We start from the raw sequence: 19,790 nt of genomic DNA on the forward strand, positions 1-19,790 counted from the left end.
GGACAATATTTTACAGATAAAAATCAAGACAAAAGATTTAAGTATTATGTGGTTATACATGATAAGACAAATGATATTTTTCAGACATGGTTAGAAGTACTAGATTCCATTAAGGATATAGAAAAACCACTTTTCAAAGGTTTTAATGATTTACTGAAGCATTAGATTATGCAAGAGGAATACTAGGACCAAACTACTATATCTCCTCAGTACTTAGACAAAACCCAGAAAAAAAACCCTCAATACAACATCCGAAAAGACAATGACAAGATAATATTTTGTGATCATTGCTCATCAATGACAGAAGCCTTTAAACGAATAAACCAGAAAAATGAAACCCTGACACAAAAGAAGACAAAACTTATGGAGCATGTAAAGGTATTAAAACACAGGGTACAAGCGTTGAGATTTGAATTATCCCAGACTCAAGTTATTCTCAACAAGACACAGAGATGAACAGTTCAAAACAGAGTTCTCCATCTCAAACAAAAATGGATGAGAATGGTGTGCATTCCCCAATGAATGCAGCAAGATGCACTGTATCAGATAATGATACAGCTAGTCCGGTTTAAATGGTAACCGGTAAAGACACATCAAATCCGTTTATGGCTGTCCCTTTGCCAAAAAGTGAAGATGAAGGTCCATCGAGAAGAAGACTACCCAGAACATTAACATAGGGAGAAGCGTTAAAAAAGAAGGGTATAATTTCAAAAAAGAAAAAAAATGAAAAAATAGAAAATATAATCAAACAGACATTAGAAAACTTTTCTCAAGAAAAGGAAGAACAAGACAAACACATGGTTAAGAATCCAAGTCCAAGTCCAAGTCCAAATCCAAGTCCAAATCCAGAAAGGACCCAAAGTTCAGGAGAAGATGATAACTATGAAGACAACCTAAATTATCAAGATGCTCAAGATCCATATGAAGATGAGTCAGAAATGAGTTTTAATTCAATATCTATACATAATTTAGACACATAAAAGCAAAGTCTTAGTTAAACAGCAATTAAAGAGCACCAAAGACAAAGGAAAAGTAACAAGGCTGGTATACAGAACAATAATGTTGGCATACCAATGAGAAAAACAAGAAAGTAAAGAAGATGTGACAGGAAGAAATGCTAGCTGTGCTAAAAGATGAAAGTGACAAGTGACATAAAGTAGAGAAGATGTGACAAGAGGTAATGTTAGTTGTGCTAAAAGACAAGTTAAATTTTTGGGTGGAAGAAAAAGTTACAAACACGAAAGGAATCTCCGACCAAGCCATGTGAAGATGGGCCCAATGAAGTACCCTACAAGGCTGGACAAGATAGATTTCGGAAGAGTTTGGAATCCATTTTTCAAATCCGTTCCAAAATTTAGCTATAAAAAGGAGAAGAAAGCAGAAGAAAAAAGAAGAAACAACAAGAAGAAAAACACTCTGAAGAAAACTCATCCAATCAACCTTTTCATCATCAACCAAAAACCCTCTTCCAAAACACTTTGTAAAATATTTCCTTATGAATACTTTAGTAGTTCCTCCTCTAAACTTGTAAAATAAATAAGTCCTTATGCTTATGTGTGATCGTTTTTAATTCCTAAAGCTCAGTAGACTTTTTTGGGTTTTCCGAAAGGGAAATCTCTCTCCTATAAGCATGTAAGTTACTCATCTTTATCTAAATTATGTTTCTGCTAGATATTACCCTTATTTATTTTAAAATTTTATGTTATTCTGTATAGTTTTATGTTCATATGTTCGATTATTAGATATCACTCTTAGTATATGGTTAGCTTCCCAATTTCTTAACAATTATGATGGATTAACCTGTAAATTCCTAGGAAAAACTGATTAAGTAAAACCGGAAAATAATTAAGAAGGGTATAAGTGTTTAACCATGACTGAGGTGAGGTTAAAGAAATAAGAGTTAAGAAAAGAGTTAAAATCTTTAAAAGATTGGGAAGAAGAGATGAACAGAGTGGATTAAATTTAAAAAAAAAGAGTAGTAAAGGGGTAATCTCAGTTCATAATTTAGATAATATGGTAACTATACAAGTCTATAGAATAAGAGAGAGAGAGTACCGAGTAGGATTTTCACAATATAAGAATTTAATCGCAAAAAATAATTTTATTGTTAATGTCCAATAATCGTAATAACTATACCCATCCAGAAAGCTTTGCTAGGAGCCTTACCCAAAGTTTAGAAGAATTTATATTAGACATAGAAACCGGATTTTATTCGATAGTAGATTTGGCCGTACATTTTATATAGCTACAACACAATAGTAGTATCTGTTCAGATATATATATATATATATATATTAGAAAACAATTGCATCTGATATTGTTAATATTATCATACCATCAATCATATCATCTATACCATCTAAGAAGAAGATTTTAACTTTTTAACCTATCCCCTCTCTTATATTGGGAAATAGGCTAATAACTAATAATATAGTATTTGTTCATGAATTTATGCATTTGCTTAAAAACAAAAGAAGACGAACAAAGAAATTTATGGCTATGAAACTTGATATTCCAAAGCCTATGATTGAGTGACAGGAAGTGCACTTAAGAACGAAATTCAGATATATATATATATATAGAGAGAGAGGATGAATAATAGAATGTATCACCTCGACTAATTATAGATTTAATATTAATAGTAAAATAACTGGATGAGTAAAATCGACAAGAGGTTTAAGGCAGGGACCCATTATCACCATATTTATTTTTAATTTTGTGCTAATGGTCTATCAGCATTTCTTAAGAATGCTGAAGATCGGGTCAAAGTCCAGGTTTAAGATTGAATAAAAATGGACTTAGTGTATCCCACTTACTTTTACGGGAAAATGGTTCAAAATGCCCCTAGACTGTTAGAAAAGGTTTAAAAATATCCTTCATCCACCTATTGGGCTAAAAATACCCCTCCATCCAACGTTGTGGTTCACTTATGCCCTTTGACCGTTAGGTCAATGCTGAATTAAAAATAATTATTATTCTTTTTGTAAAACTTAAAAAAAATATTTTGCTCATTTTGTTTCAGTTTTTAAAGCATTTTTTTTGTAAAAACTGAAAAATAAAATTGTAAAAACCGAAAATAAAATTGTTTTTAATAAAATATTTTCGTTTTTTAAAAACTGAAAAAAAAAACTTCAACAAAATATTTTCGTTTTTTGAAAAAAAAAGTTTCTTTTTTTTTCAGTTTTTTAAAAAGCGAAAATATGTTTTCTTAAAAAAACTGAAAAACAAAAATAAAAAGAAATGCTTTAAAAAACTGAAAAAATGAAAAAAATACTATTCAAAAACGAAAATATTTTGTTGAAATTATTTTTTTCAGTTTCTAAAAATCAAAAATATTTTATTAAAAACAATTTTGTTTCTGTTTTTACAATTCTTTTCTAGTTTTTACAAAAAAAATTCTTTAAAAAACTGAAAAAAAATTATTTTTTTGTAAAAACTGAATTGTTTTTTGTAAAAACTGGAAAAACAAAAGAAAAAGAAGGCTTTGCTAAATTAGCGGACTACTGGTGCATTAATTTAAAAAAACGAAAAGATTTTGCAAAATATTTTTTTTAAGTTTTACAAAAAGAATAATAATTATTTTTAATTCAGCATTGACCTAACGGTCAAAGGGCATAAGTAAACCAAAAAGGTGGATAAAGGGGTATTTTTAGCCCAATAAATAAATAAAGAGTATTTTTAAACATTTTCCAATAGCTTGGGGACATTTTGAATACTTTTCGGTACTTTTACTGATAATTCCTTAATTTTCTATTCAACTGATAGTCAGAGTGCTATGACTGTTGCAGAGGTGTTAGAGTTATATGGAAAGTGCTCAAGTCGAGTTAAAATATAAATAAATCTGCTATTTATTTTTAGTAAGGATATTACGAAGACTGAGAAAGAGAAAATATTTTCAACATTGAGGCAACGCCAAGGATGTCAAATAGGTATGCACCTTGGCTCACTACTAAAGAGGCTGGGAAACCAACTGCCAAAACCGATCGATGTTGGTTGGTAGTTGGCAAAAATCGATCGATTTGTGAAGGTCCGTAATCGTAATGTCGGTAAAGCTAACCGACCGACTTTGGTTGGTATTTTTCGACTGATTACGGTCGGTCAATTAAATTCCAAAAAAAATGTCCAAAAAACCGACCAAAGTTGATCGGTATTTTAATTATGTAATTAAAAATGCACCATCTAGGAATCGAATCGGGGTTTGTACTGTGGTAGGTTACTATTCTACCACTAGACCATTAGTGCATTTTATTTTACGACTGTCTTTTATTTCATTTATACTCTTTAATTGCATTTTCGCGTCAGTCGGTTTTATTAAAAAATAAAATTACCAACAGAATTTGGTTGGTTTATTAAAATAACCGGCTGAATTAACTGACCGATTTCGGTCGGCTTTTTTAATATTAATTTTAACTTATTTTAAATGAAAACCCGACCAAAGTTGGTCGGTTTCTTGAAAAATAAATTTTGCGGGATACAAATATAGTTTCTCGTATTTTTACGCCAAAGGAAACCGACCAAAGTTGATCGGTTTTGTAAAAAAAAAAAAATTGAAAAACCAATCAACTTTGGTCGGTTTTTCGGTCGGATTTTCGACCGACCGATCGACCGCGATCGGTTTTTACCGAATTTCTAGTAGTGGCTTACTTGATGTGATAGGAAGATCTAAGAAGAAAATGCTAGATTTGATTAAGGACAGGGTGAAAGTAAAAAATCAAAGGGTAGAAATGAGTGTTCTTAAGTCCGACAGGGAAGGAGATTATGTTAACGAAAGTATTAATGATTGTACCAACATATGCTCTATCTTGCTTTGAGTTTTCGCATGGTTTATGTAAGGAATAACATCCATACTTTTGAACTTTTGGTGGAGCCAAGGGGATGAAAAGAATTTTTTTTTTTGATAGACATGATAAATTATGTGAACCGAAAGCAAGAGGGGATTGGGATTTAGGGATATTAAAACTTTAAATAAAGCTATGTTGCCTAAGATGGCTTGGAGAATATTGCTTAATCCAGATTTACTTCTTTCCCAAATCTAGAAAAAGTAAAATAGCTCGTTCTTGGATGCTATAACAACATCATCAGCTTTTTCAATTTGAAAAAGTATTGTTTGGGATCGAGACCTGTTAGAAAAAAGGGCTAAGGCGGAGAGCTACTAATGATAAAAATGTGTATATTTGGAAAGATCCTTAGATTCCTAATGCAACTGGTTTTAGACCATATAAAAGTGTCGTTAATGCAATTGAGCTTATAAATTGTCACGCCCCAAACTTGGTGTAACACCGGATAGGTTATTTTGAGTTTTAGCATGTCGTTATGCGGTTTGAGACTTTGAGCAGTTTCACTTCATGTATTATGGCTTGCATGTGTAGTCGGATTTGAATTTCGGGAAGTTCGAAGTTGATTTAAAAGAATAATTCTCAATTCGGAAGCTTTAAGTTGGAAGAGTTAACCAATGCTTGACTTTTGAGTAAACGACCTCGGAATTGAGATTTGAAAGTTCCTATAGGTTCTTAAGGTAGTTTCGAACTTGGGTGTATGTTTGGGTTGAGTATCGGATGGTCTGGGTGCGATTCAGCGCTTATTATCAGAAGTTTGCATTTTTGAAGGTTTTAAAATTTGCTAAGTTTGACTTCGAGTGTGATTTGGTTTTATAAGACTTCGGGCGGTGTTACGGGACCTTGGATAGGTTCATTTTAATGATTGAAACTTGTACGTGAAGTTTGGTTATGATCCGGAATGTCTAAGTGTAATTCGGATGCGCTCGACGAAGTTTGAATGGTTGAAAGTTAAGAGGAGGTTTTGATAGTCGATTCACGATTTTAATGTTATTCGTGGCATCATGAGCCTTTGGATAAGTTTAGATAAGGCATCGGGACAGGTTGGTATGATTTGACGAGGTCCAGGGGGCCTCGGGTGTGTTTCCGGGTGGTTTCGAATCATTTCTCCTTGTTTTGCAACTGCTGGTTTTTGATATTCTTGGTATGCACCGCAATCGGGAATGGTGAGACGCGATCGAGAAGAGGGACCTGGAGCGAGGAAGTATTTGTTCTTCGTGATCGTGGTGGTGTGCTCGCGAAAGGTAATTGTTGGGGCTGGAAGTTTTTCCATCGCGTTCACGGAGCTGGGCTCACATTAGCAAAGACTTGGCGGGCTATTGAACACGATCTCGAGAGGACCTCGCGTTCATGAAGAAGGAATCCGGGGCGAGGCTGGTTTGGCCTTCGCGATAGCGAGGGTGCTTCCGCGATCACAAAGAAGACTTTTTGCGAACTGCAATCTTGCCTTCATGATCGCAAGGGTGCTTCTTCAATTATGAAGAGGAAAGGCCTGGGTAGAATTTATTTTATTTCGGGTGTTAGACCCATTTCCCTCACTTTTCACTTGGATTGGCGATCTTTTGAGCTTTGATGGGAGATTTTCATCATCTATTGCAAGGTAAGTGATTCCCACTTTTTGTGAGTTATATACATGAATTTCATATGGATTTGAACATGAAAATTGGTAGAAATTTTCGGAAGAAAACTTAGAAATTGTATTTTTGGATTTTGACCACGAAATTGGACATAAAATATGGAATAAATTATATATTTGAGTTCTGGTGTTATGGATAATATTTATCTTCAAAAAATTTCGAAATCCGGGCACTTGAGCCCGAGGGTTGACTTTGTTCTTATTGTTGCCAGTAGCTCTGCGCCCGAAATCAAGTTATTTGGGAGAAATTCAAAAATAACCAGATTTACAAGTGGTCGTTCAAAAATAGCCTAGTTTCAAAAGTAATCGAAATTAGCCACTTTTCATTTAAGAAAAATCTGAGCGAAAACATTGTTCAAAACCCGAAAAATACGTCAGTATGTTATACTGGAGTTCCAGCATAAGTATACCTGAACTCCAGGATATTATACTAGAGTTCCAGGATAAGTATGCTCGAACTCCAGCATAATATGATGGAGTTCTAGCATAAGTACACTAGAACTCCAGCATAATATACTGGAGTTTCAGCAAAGTATACCGGTCCAGTATAATATGCTAGAAGTTCATACACAAGTGCTCGAATCTCCAGTATATTATGCTAGAACTTTCCGTGTGTTGGAGTTCAAGCATAATATGCTGGAAGTTCATACGTAGGTGCACCGAACTCCAGTATATTATGTTGGACCGGTCTCTGTTGCAGCAAAATAGTGGCTATTTTTCATTGACTTGGTAAACGCTGGTTATTTTTGAATAACCAGTCTGAAAACTGGCTAGACCGTGCTATTTTGCTATCAATTTCAATTTAAGGCTAAGTCTTATATTTCTGTCTAATTCATCTTTTATTTTTTGGATCAAATTAATTCACTTATTTGTAAATCACGCATAAATTCAATTGTATCATTTTACGGGTAGACACCTACTGACGTAAAATATATATGCTCATATTATTAGTATACACTCAAACCTCTCTATAACAGTCTCGCTTGTTCTGAATATTTTTGGATGTTATACGGAATTGCTATTATAGAAAACATATATTATACTAGAACATGAGATTTGGTTCACAAAAAATTTGGCTTTTATTAAAAGAGACTCTCTTAACAAGCTATGCAACATTCAAAGACCTCCAACCTAGTCCCTCCAAAACCACCTGATATTGATCCCATACAACTCATCGTTGATCATACGCCATCTACCCCTTTTCAAGGATAAACTACTAGATGGAATGCGAGATGGTCAGATTAGCATGATCATTGACCCAAATGTCCAATCTCATGCAAATTACACCGATGATAGGGGGAATTCTATCTCTCACTCAAATGGTGAACAACTAATTCATTTATCTCCAGAAGGCCTCCAAAGAATTTACTTCCCCTGGAGATTCTCAACAATCATAAAATTTCAAGGAATGAGGACCCAACATCAATTACTTAAAAGGAAGATTCAAGACTTGTGAAAATTAAAAGAAAACTTTCCATTGATTGATCTAAGGTTCGATTATTATATTACAAAGTTTAGCAATGAAGATAGCATGCTCAAAATTCTCCACAATGTCCCTTGGTTTATTTTTTGTCACTTCCTATCCGTCCAAAAATGGGTCCCCAATTTTATTGCTTCGAAGGCAAAAATAACACAAGTTGCTATTTGGATACGTTTACCACAATTACCAACAGAATTTTATGATGGATTAATACTTAAGAAAGTTGGAAATAAATTGGTAAATTACTGAAGATTGATGCACGCACATCCTTAACCCTTAGAGGTGGTTATTCAAGACTTTGCATTGAAGTTCCGTTAGAAGTACCTGTTACCCCCTTTATTTTCATTGGTCAACACAAGCAAAAAATACATTATGAAGGGGATAACAACTGCCCAAGGAGGATGCCTGGCAAACAGTAGTATCCCCCAAAAAGAAAAGAACCAACCATAAGCCAAAGGCGATACATTCCACATCTGGTAAGACTCATGATCCAATCACGTTCATCCCTGGTAATTCTAAAACCCCTCTATTCAATGAAATTCTAGTTGGGAAAAGTATACTTGGTAAAATTAACACTAATACTACTCCCTCCAAAAGTTTAGGAAAAATCAACCCTACTAAGACATACATTGCCACTAAAAAAATTTGTTACTTTGGAATCTCCGCCCAAACTCCCTAAGTTGGACAAAATTACCTTAGAAAATAACGACATTTCTTGCATGACTGTCGACGTGGAAGACATTCAACCAATGGACATCCATTTGGCAACCCCTAAAACTAGCCAATTAAACTACATGCAAACTAATGATTCCACTACTAAGATTAATGAAAACCTAAGTGAGCACTAAAAAAACGTATCTCTCACTCAAATACTGATCAACAAGATAATGGTAACCAATCCCATACTAAGGATAAATTAACTATCTGCATGGATAGTAATCCTGCCCTTCTAACGAATCAACACGTGATCACCCAAAACCATAATAACTCCCAAATGGCCAATGAAGCCAACCACGTTTTTCACACAAATCCATCCCAATTTTTTTAATGCCACTCCGCCAAGCAACTTTAAAGATCTACCTATAGACACAATCATTGATAGCCACCCTACTCTGGCTCATCAAAACCCAACCCTAGACATTCCTCTCAATTGCCTTAATATAAGCCCCATATCTCCACTTAACAATGCCAAGGATTCCCATTTCTCAAAGAAGAAAATATCATCTAGTATAAATCTTGAGACACCAACGTGCCCTAAATATGATGAACCCACCATTTCCACAAACCTCATTAACGTGCAACCAAATCTTCTTCATCCAACCCCTACTACCACAAGATCACCAACCCCTCTCAGGGAGGAACAAGCCCTCATGGGCCATGCAATAACATTCAGCATGGTACTGAACGGCCAGGAAACAGTCATTGTGCTCCAAAACTCCCACTTCCAACTAGTATAAGAAGGCATGCACATGGCGATGAACAATTATCTCAACCATGTGTGGATGAACAACATCATCCACCCTCTAGCCCTATCAATGAACTTGAGTCAAGCCCAAGCAATGAGGAACCAATGGAGTCTACCACCTCATTTCAATCTAATCCAGTCTCAACAAGTACCAGTCGAACTTCCCTTCTTCCCACCAGTGGAGATCACCAATATGAATCCAATCTTCATCCTTTGGTCAGTCCCAACCGACAATGTAGCACCTCAAACCAACTTCAACATGAAAATACCCCCTCCCCCCAATGTAAACACAACACACCCACAAAATCACCTTACTCCACCATAGATTCCACAAGCCATTCCTCAGGCACAGGCCCATCCCAATGCACAAGAACCAGAAAACATCCAAATGGAGGAGGAAGAAGAAATAAATCTGCTGGGATCAGGACCAGTCCTAGAATTTTCAAGACTCAACAAAGTAAAAGTGTGTCTATTCATGGACCAACAAGAGAAGAGGTATGTACTCAATTGCCCACATGCACTCTACAAATGCTCAATGGATGTGAGGCCTCCTCAGGACCCGACGATAGGAAACCATGCAATGATCTTAGTCCCATCGTTAAGGAGAAATCTAGTGCTTCAAGCCCAGAGGGAGAATGGTCTAACAAACAATCATGCAACAATATTTAGGCCTACAAATATTATTATATGGAACATTCGTGGAGGTAACAATGATAATTTCAGGATTAATTTTCGCAAAATGTTAGATACTCATAGGCCTTGCATGGTTACACTCTTAGAAACAAGAATGGAAAGTCACATCTCCCTCCTTAGTGATTTTGATTTTTCCCAAATGATCGAGGTTCCAAGTGAGGGCCAATCTGGTGGTATAGTGCTCCTATGGGATGCCAGTGTTGTCAAAGTCCACGACTTTGTTAGAAATAATCAAGAGATTCATGCCACAATTAAGGTACTCCCTTCTAAAACTACTTGGCTTTTTTCTTCCATTTATGCTAGTACTAAACTGGATAAACGACATGAAATATAGAAAAACATCGAAAATATTAATGCTATTTTATAAAGGTCCTTGGTTGCTAGTGGGGATTTTAACGACATCCTCACTTCAAATGACAAATTTGGCGGTAACCCCATTAACCGTAGACATAGCAATTTGATTTGGAATAACATTAATCGTTGTAACCTATTAGATCTAGGATACAATGGATGTAAATATACTTGGTCTAACCATAGGAAAAAATCAAAGGGCTTAATCATGGAATAACTGGACAGAATCTTTATTAACAAAGATTGGCTTTCTTTATATCCTAAGGTTGTGGCGATCCATCTACCTAAAACCCATTCAGATCACAATCCTTTATTAATTAACCTCATCCCTAAGAATGTAAACCATAGTAACAAACCATTCCGGTTGGAAACAATTTGGTGTAGGCATCCGGATTTTATTAATGTAGTCAAACACTGTTGGTTTGATAATGACTTTGTTGGTGCACAAAACCTTTTTAGAGATAAGGTTATCAAATGGAAGACTACATTTGGGGATATTTTTAAAAATAAGAAAAGAATTTTGGCTAGATTAAGTGGGATCCAATCTTCTCCACACTATCAAAACAGACATTTCTTACAAGATCTTGAATCAAACCTCCAACTTGAATATAATAATATTCTTCATATGGAACATGATTTCTGAAAATTAAGATCCAAGATTAATTGGCTCAATGAAGGTGATGCCAATACCAAATATTACCATATTATGGCCTCTAATCGTAAATGTCGTAACGCCATTATGTATTTTGATCGATCCCAACCCTGTACTACTAGTAAGTAGCAAGAGAGGTCGAAGTTGTTTTTACCTGAGAAGGTCGGGATCGATTTCCACAGGAAGCTAGATATTGGAGTTGAGTTTCTATCTAAATGGGAGTTGTGTAATTGTTCCTAATTGCACTTCTAAACATTGTTTGTTTTGGTTTCACTTCTAATTTTATATTACTACGATGCGAAATTGAGCTAAGTAAAGCTAAGATTAAACTATTGGGAGTTGATCAAATAGATAAAAGGCACTAGGGTAGTGACTTTCTCCTAGGTGGTTAATTGACGAATTCTTGAGTTTAAGGCTAGATTGTCACATTTGGGGAGTATGATATAACCATTGCACGATTTTACTCACTCTATACCTCTCGGTAGTTCGAGTGATTTTGCCCGAATTGACTTTCTCAAGACCAATTGGATATGCAAATTTGTGCAAGCAATTGAGGTTCAAGTCGGGTATTACTATCTCTAGGTTTAACCCTTTAATTGAGGATATCAATTTCTTGAATACTCTCCAATTCCTTGTTGGACCAATTTCATGGACTTAGGCTCTCTTTCTCAAGAAGAACCAAAGTCTACTAGGCATAAAATAATATTTGCAACCATTAAGTCAACATTAAAACCTTAAATTAGTCCAAATATCAAACACCCATAAACAATCAAGCATCAAAACACAAGACTCATCAATTACACACACTAGGGTTGAGCCACAACCCTAGCTAATGGGTCTAGCTACTCATAATTATAGAAAAAAACAAAGAAATAGATGAAGAAAATCCCATAATAATTAATTATTAAATAAAACTTGAAGATTCAATGTTGAAACTAAGCTAAAATTACTCAAAATGGTAAAAGAAATGAGTTCACGAGCGCAGCTCTACGTGCAAAACTATCTGATGGTCTAAAAATGGGAAAAGAAACTATTTATACTAGGCTGAAAATTCTGGACAATAATACCCTTGTGGGGCTAGTGCGGCCGCACTAAGGCTCTTGGATTGACTAATCTGCTCTTTGAAGTTGGCCACCGTGGATCGCACAAAATACACCGTGGCCGCGGTGGCTTCTATTGCGGTCCGCACAAAATGGGCCACGGACCGCATTGACCAGGTTCCCCAAAATACTACCTCTGTAAACTTTGGCTTTGTGGACCGCACGAAATCGAGTGCATCCGCATTGGAATCAATGCGGACCGCACAAAATCCTTTGCGGCCACATTGCCTGGCTAACTGAGAAGCATACTCTCTGATCTTCATCTTTGCGGACCGCACAAAATGGTGTGCGGCCACATTGGTTTTGTTTGACTGAGCTTGGTCTTGGTCTTGGTCTTGGTACTTGTGCAAGTTTCACTCCTTTTTTGAGCTGGTGTTTTGACACCTTGTCACGTTGTTGATCAAACCTGCAATCAAGTACAACTTGTGAGCCTTTGGGACTAATTTGTACACATTTCTAATCAAAACTTAAGCAAGAAGGAGTGTAAAATGCATCATAATCCCTAGTTATCAACTCCCCCAAACTTAAGCTTTTGCTTGTCCTCAAGCAAACAAAATAAGACCCACCCTTTAAGAGTCAATCCAAGAAAATTCCGCCGACCTAAAGTGACCTCATCTAGCATCAATTGGGACTAACAATTTCCCTCAATTCAAATGAATCATTAACAACATTCACTCTTTTAAACACCATGGATTTAGTGCGACACAAGAACATCAAGAGTTGACTCAACACATCAAAGAAACTCTTTCTATTACTTTGGTCATTGTGGAACCCAAACTCACACATCCTCAACTCTCCCTAAGCAAAGCTCAGCTTTATGATAGTGGCACTCAGAAAGAGGTTAATAGAACTACACTCATCTCTCTCAAGGAAAAGTCACAAGTCCAGATCTAAGTACCATATGCTTGCCCCTTATGTAAGTCACCACTAACGAAAGTTTCATTCAACTCAAGATCATATAAGACTTTTGTGGAGACATAGTGAAGGTTTTTGGTTCAGGGTAGGAAATGTTTGGTCTAAGTAGGTTACATCTTCCCTTTAGCACTTCTTTTGCTTCATTTTGGCGCAAATTCACTTGCCTTTTTAAGTCATCTCACTTCTTTCTAAGGGGTTAGAGAGACACACTGTCACTCTTTTTTGTTCATTTCAAATCTTTTCTCCTTTCTCAACTTTCCACACCTTTACTTTTATTGAATCCTTTTATTCATTTCTACATTGAACATTCTTTTTGTCTTTTTTTTTTGCTTATCTTTCTTTTTCATTGCCTTTCCTTTTCTTCATTTTGTACCTTTTTACCACTTTGTTGCAATCCTCGTCTCTCCCCCCAAACTTATACTTTTACCATGTGCTAAGGAAAGATCAGGTGCCAAGAGAGGGTATCTTTAGAACGGGTAAAGGCTTGTATCATGGTTGCTGAAGGAAAAGGTCTAAGGCTCAAAAGGGTTGACTAGGGATTTTATCATTGGTAGGATATGGAAGTGTTCAAGATATCATTTGGATCAAGGAGAGCCTATAATCATGTCTCAAATCAAATTACACTTAGGATTTCACCTAGACAAACATTCAGGGCAAGTTCTAGACCAATGGCTCGGGACTTGGGCTTGCAATGCAATTTCTCACCACACAAGCTATGGGATCACTAAAGACACAGAGTCGAGGTCCCACAACAACCTTAGATAAGATTTGAGCATACAATGGTCCTGAAAAACCACTTGATGATTATCGGCCAACATAAGAGTCTCAAGGTCACAACTTTTACCATCCTATACACAACGATTTGTTTTTTACCATAGGATCAAAGGCAAATGTTTTAGGCCCAAGTGAAGCTTTGCTTGAGGCACCCTTACCACTAACCACTAAAAAGCAAAAAGAAAAGAAAAACAGACTCAAACCCTTAAGAAGGTTGTCATGCCATCCATCATCGGGAAGAGCCACCCGGTTCACACAAATTCCACCTTTGGAAAGAACCGTGGCATTAAAAAAACCAAAGGCTTATTGCAAATACTCAAAACAAGAAGCTACGAGTATAAAATAAGAAGCTAAGAAAAGGAAAGATGCGGAAAGTAGAATGAACATGTACAAGAGGGGATTTAATCGAATATACAATAGGGGAGATGAATATATACAATGAAATGTAACTTTTATATACAGACCCAAGGTAAAAAGTACGAAAAATGTAATGAAATACTGAAATTATATACATACCAAAGATAAAAAAAGGGAAAGAAAGAAATCATAAAATCTATCATATATATACAGTCATCCAAATCCAAATAGGGCTTACCCCCTCAAATGAAAGTTGGCATTGTCCCCAATGCCAACTAAGCAAAATAAGCACAAATATATAGGAAAGAGGAAAAAGGAACTCCCTATGGGCCGTCCGTCTGTATGGGGTCCTCTCTCTGGGCCCCTGGGTCCTCTCTATGCTCGGGAACCTGAGACTGGCTCCCTGTGATCTGTGGCTCTGTTGCTAGGACCTGGGCCTAAACCTGGGGCTGGCTGGAGGAATCTCCCGGCAGGTCCTTCAACTGAATGACTGCATCATCGAACTGGGGGATCACCCTCTTCCTCTTAGGAGGCCTCTCGAACTGCTCTGGCTGGGGATGGGCTGCTGGTACAGGGTCATATAGTAGCAAATCTAAAGACAGGTGATCTGCCTTCAATCTCTCAACCTCAACCTTTAACTCCTTCACAGACTCTTTGGAAGCCCGAGTCTTCCTCATCTTCTTTGCCTCCCTAGCAAGCTCCTTGAGAGCCTTTCCGTGTGAATCAATAGCGTCCGTGAGCAAATTCTGGTTCTCAAGGATCTTCTTCTGCATCCAGTTGTTGATGCTGGTGAGGGCCTGGCTCAAACGGTGGGAAATCAATGGATAGGCAGTAGTGGAGGGTAGCTCTCGCTCTGCTGAAGTGGATGGGCCTGGGGCCATGTCTGCTGAAGTAGAGGGAGGCTGTGGAGTAGTCACTACCACTACTGGCTCTTCAGACTGGCCAGTTGAAGTAGTGGATTTTCCCTTGAAGTGCTTGCCCTTAGGGTTGTCATCACCCTGTAGGCTATACCACGAGAAAGGTGTCTTTGCCTTCACTTTCATGTCAAATCTGCGCTTCTCTACATTTTAGTCCTTTAGGTACATGGTTAGGAAGTTGGGGAATGGGTAAGACCTGTCACCCTTATTCACTACCCGTGTAATGACCCGGGACATCATATTCTCGACATTGATCAGGTACCCCTCCATGGTGGATGCTACTAAGATTGCCCGGTGAATTGGGAGTGAGTTTTCATGGGTGGTAGGATCTAGCCTACTACACACAAATGTCTCCCACCGCTTCGCCTCGAAGTTCAATGTCCTTCTCAATATCTTCACCCCCGCAGTCAACCACTCGGGAGTGGTATCTGGGATTGCCAAGTACTCATCCAACCACAGACGAGCTTCTTCACCCAACTTCATTTTATCAAAGTACAGGGATTATCCTCCTCTGTGAAGCCCAAATAGTCATTGATGGTCATGCCATCAAACTTCACTTTCATATTCCGCACTTTGGTGACCGTGGTACCCTTTTTGATGTGGGCCACATCGGTGTAGAATTCTTTCACCAAAGTGCTCATTGGCGTCATCCACCTGCCCTATGAAGTAGTCTCATCCAACTCTTTCTCTGAATTGCCTCAGCACATTGGGATTGTGAGGCAAAAGATCCAGGGTGATAAATTTTCTCTCAAGTATTAACCTCTTTTCTAGCCACCACTCTCTGAATTTGTGGTAGGCAATCTCACTGACGAACCGGTCCTCCCATGCCTCCGGGTTCCTAGTCCGTTCAACCCCACCAACTTGAGGCTCACCCCCTTCTGCTTCTTCCCCTTCTTCTGCTACTGCACCCTCTCCGGATAATGAAGCTGTAGGAGAGGTGGAGTACTCATCCCCACTGCCTTCACCTGAGCCTTTAGATGACTCAGAAGATATATGAACTGAGGCTTGGGCAGTGGGGGATGCTGGAGGTGTATCTCTCAATCGATTCCTCTCCGGCCAGTCAGGGACATACTCTGGCACGGAGTCTGAAGATGCCTCCCGGGAGGGCTCATACTCACTCCCCGACTGATCAATTGCTCTGTCTACAGCTTTAATGATTTTTCTTGTATTTTTAATGTTTTGTCGGGCTTGTAGGTTTAATCTTATCGTTGCTTGCTTCCCACCCCGGGAGGACTCTCCTTTTCCTGCTTATTTACCACCTTTTTCTCTTGATCTTACCATTGTCTACAAACAACATTTATTCAGACTTTGTTAGTATCCAGCAAAACAATGAAGTTCACAGTTGTAGAAAAAAATGTTGCAACCAGTATGAAAATTGTAGAGTGCGGACTGTACAAAATGCAGTGCGACCGCAAAGAGGCCATTGCGGACCGCACAAAATCCATTGTGGTCCGCACAGATGTGGGGTTCAAACTACCCACTCTCAGAATCTATGCACCTCGGACCGCACAAAATGGCAATGCGGTCCACATTGAGGCACTGCGGACCGCACAAAATGCAATGCGGTCGCGGTCCTCAAATGTTCAGCTTCCAAGACTTTTTCATTGTAGTTCACACAAAATACCATTGCGGACCGCACAGGGGCATTATGGACCGCACAAAATCCACCGCGGTCCGCACTGGATGCCTAGCAGTAACACCAACCCAGGGTTCATGATTCGTTCAATTTTAGTCCAATTTTACACCTATTGATGAGTCCCTAAGTGTTGGTTCAGTGTTTTAATTACCTAATCCTAATTTAAAATAAAAAATTAACTAACCTAAGCAACCAAATTTGAAAGAAAATGGACAGTGAAAGAAAAAGGACGAAGAAACAAAAATTAAAAGAAAATAACAAAATTAAACAAATGAAAAGGGATTAAAGTACCAGAAATGAGATGTTTAGATGATGAATAAGCCTTAGTAATCAGTTACGTGCAACAGAGAGAAATGAACAGTGATTTTTAATGCTCTGAGAGTAAAAGGATCGAAAAGTTTGAATGTAGGGCCTCAAGTCCTATTTATAGAAAAAGGTCCTGGGATCCAGCTTACCTACCACCGCGGACCGCACAAAATGGCACCGCGGTCTGCGATGCTTGAAACCAAAGGGAACTGACAAATTGGCCACTGCGAACCGCACAAAATGTAATGCGGAAGCACTGGACCATCGCGGACCGCACAAAATGCAATGCGGCCGCGGTGGTAAATTTCAGAGAACCTCCACTTTTGTCAAATCATCAGTGCGGTCCGCATTGATTTCTTGCCCCCCGCACAAAGGTCTTTGCGGCCGCACAAAATGAGTGTGGTCCGCATTGATAACTTCAGAGAGTGGTCAGTTTCCAACTTTTTCCTGCACTGCATCAACACAATCTTACAGCATCTCAGAACCAGTCAGTCCAACAATAAATCCTATACTACAATGAAAATCAAAGAAAAACACATGGGTTGCCTCCGAAGAAGTGCCTAATTTAATGTCGCGGCACGACGCAGGTTACCATCAAATCATTTGAGGTGAAGAAGTGCCACTACGTGGTTGTCATCAATCTTTCCCAAGTAATGCTTGACCCTGTACCCATTCACTCTGAAAACTTCCCCATTTTTGTTCTTCAAGTCAAGTGCACCAAACGGGGTCACAAATACCACTTCAGAAGGTCCACTCCATTTTGACTTAAACTTTCCCGGAAACAGACGTAACCGAGAGTTGAACAAGAGAACCAAATCACCCACTTTGAACTCCTTGCTATGAGCATATTTATCATGAAGTTAATTCATCTTGTCCTTGTACAAGGACGAACTGGAGTAGGCATGAAATGAGAATTTATCAAGTTCATTAAGCTACTCCACACGAAGATTTGCTGCCACATCCCATTCAAGATTCAGCTTCCTCAAAGCCTACATGGCCTTGTGCTCTAACCCAACCGGTAGATGGCAAGCTTTCCCAAACACCAACCGATACGGAGACATACCAATCGGAGTTTTGTAAGCAGTCCTATAAGCCCATAGAGCATCATCCAACTTCTTTGACCAATCGGTCCTATTTGCATTGATCGTCTTTGACAATATACTCTTGATTTCCCTGTTCAAGACTTCAACTTGGCCACTTGCTTGAGGATGATAGGGAGTAGAAACTTTGTGGTTTACACCATACTTTGCAAGCAAAGTGTCAAAAGCTCTATTGCAAAAATGAGACCCCCCATCACTTATGATTGCACGAGGAGTGTCAAACCTTGTAAAAATGCTTTTCTTGAGAAATGCAACAACACTTCGGGCCTCATTGTTGGGTAAAGCCACAGTTTCAACCCACTTTGAAACATAGTCCACCGCCACAAGAATGTATGTGTTCCCACACGAGCTAACAAACGGGTCATAAAATCAATGCCCCATACATCAAAAATATCAACCTCAAGAATGGTATTGAGAGGCATCTCATCTTTCTTCGAAATTCCACCCGCTCTTTGACATTCGTCACACCTCTTCACAAGTTCACTTGCATCTTTGTACAAAGTTGGCCAATAAAACCCACAACTAAGAACTTTGGAAGCCGTCCTCGCCCCGCCATGATGGCCACCATAGGGAGAGGAATGACAAGCCTCCAAGATACTCAATTGCTCTTCCTCTGGGACACACCTTCGGATCACACCATCCGTGCAAATCTTGAACAGATACGGCTCATCCCAATAGAAATCCAAACTATCCTGTTTAAGCTTCTTCCTTTGGTTAGAAAAGAGCTCACATGGGATTATACCAGTCACAAGGAAATTAGCAACGTCCGCAAATCATGGCATACCATTCACCGACACCGAAAAGAGTTGCTCGTCAGGAAATAAGTCATTGATCTCTAGGCCATCACGGGGCCTCCCCTCCTTCCCCAAACAGGACAAGTGGTCCGCCACTCGGTTTTTACTACCCTCCCGGTCCACAATCTCCAAATCAAACTCTTGAAGTAACAAGACTCATCGCATTAGTCTAGCTTTGGAATCCTTCTTTGTCATCAAGTACCGGAGTGCGGCATGATCGGTATGGACTATGACCTTGGAACCCATAAGATACGGCCGAAATTTCTCCATTGCGAACACAATAGCCAAAAGTTCTTTTTCGGTCACCGTGTGATGTTTTAAGCGTCAATACCACACAAGAGGGGGGGGGGTTTATTTGTGTGATACCCAATTTTCGCTTAACTGAACTATAAAAGAACCTGGTTCTTCTAGGTGTTCCAAATACTACTATTTGCGGAATAATAAATACATAAAATAAAGAACACAGAGATTTTTATGTGGAAAACACCTGGCTCAAAAGGTGAAAAAATCATGACCTACTACTCAGTAGGATTTTCCCAAACTTCCACTAAAATCATTGTGCCAAAACAGCATTTACAAAAACCCTTTGTAAACCTAAGGATTAACTCTAATCCCGTTGTGGCACACAACCTCAACTGCTGCGACAACTTCAAGTTAGCTATAACTTGAACACTCTAGGTACCTAATACAATTGCTTCTGTGAAAGCTGAAAGGTACAATTTTAAACCACCTACTACAATTGAACTAGAATAAAAGATAGACAGTTGGAACTGGCTCTT

At 38.3% G+C, this 19,790-nt stretch overlaps 1 long non-coding RNA gene across 1 annotated transcript in view; it reads left to right on the forward strand.

Moving 5' to 3' along the window:
- Positions 1–1,412: 1,412 nt before the first annotated feature.
- LOC138880824 (uncharacterized) overlaps positions 1,413–19,790 on the forward strand; it is a 36,750-nt gene continuing 18,372 nt past the window's right edge. The window contains exon 1 of the long non-coding RNA XR_011403365.1: positions 1,413–1,632. This is a non-coding gene — a long non-coding RNA (uncharacterized lncRNA). The remainder of the gene's footprint in view (positions 1,633–19,790) is intronic.

This window comes from Nicotiana sylvestris, chromosome 1, assembly GCF_000393655.2.
Source record: "Nicotiana sylvestris chromosome 1, ASM39365v2, whole genome shotgun sequence".
Lineage (NCBI taxonomy): Eukaryota > Viridiplantae > Streptophyta > Magnoliopsida > Solanales > Solanaceae > Nicotiana > Nicotiana sylvestris.